Below are 436 nucleotides of genomic sequence, written 5' to 3'. Positions count from 1 at the left end.
CGCCCGCCCCAAGTCTGACCGTGGCCACACGGAAGGGGCCGCACACCGCCGCCCCAAGCTTCCCCTTCTGTTCGCCGACCTGACCAGGGAGTTCCGGCTGAGTCGCTCCTCCAAACCTGAAGAACCGGGTTCCCGCCCCGCTTCGTAGTCCGCGTTTTGTGTGTATGACATCCTTCCTCCTCCCGGCCCTCGCCCTTACCCTGCCTGGGCCCCAGGGAGCCTTACCTGCGGGCCAGCCTGCCGCAGCACCGGGAGGCCTCAGTAGGGACGGGGTAATTGTTTCACTCTTCCCTCCACCGCTTCCAGGGGTGTAAAGGCTCGTGGGTTCCGGAATCACTTCAGGCTCCTTCCTTCCCTCACTCCGTACGCCCAGAGATAGGGGAACAGTGGCAAAAGCCGCCCCAGGGCGACCACAGTGCCCGCCAGACACGGACCG

The 436-nt window shown here is 65.4% G+C and overlaps 1 protein-coding gene across 6 annotated transcripts in view; it reads right to left on the bottom strand.

The window, feature by feature from the left end:
• The window catches only part of LOC103614086 (leucine-rich repeat flightless-interacting protein 2), a 61,964-nt gene extending 61,528 nt beyond the window's left edge, over window positions 1–436 (bottom strand). For all 6 annotated transcript variants that reach the window (XM_017732050.1, XM_017732053.1, XM_017732055.1 and 3 more), the window contains exon 1: window positions 226–436. The gene's annotated coding sequence lies outside the window, so the exon portion shown is untranslated. The remainder of the gene's footprint in view (window positions 1–225) is intronic.

Source organism: Corvus brachyrhynchos, unplaced genomic scaffold, assembly GCF_000691975.1.
Source record: "Corvus brachyrhynchos isolate BGI_N302 unplaced genomic scaffold, ASM69197v1 scaffold264, whole genome shotgun sequence".
Classification (NCBI taxonomy): domain Eukaryota; kingdom Metazoa; phylum Chordata; class Aves; order Passeriformes; family Corvidae; genus Corvus; species Corvus brachyrhynchos.
The sequence above is the reverse complement of the archived record's forward strand: the minus strand, read 5'-3'. Positions and strand labels throughout refer to the sequence as shown.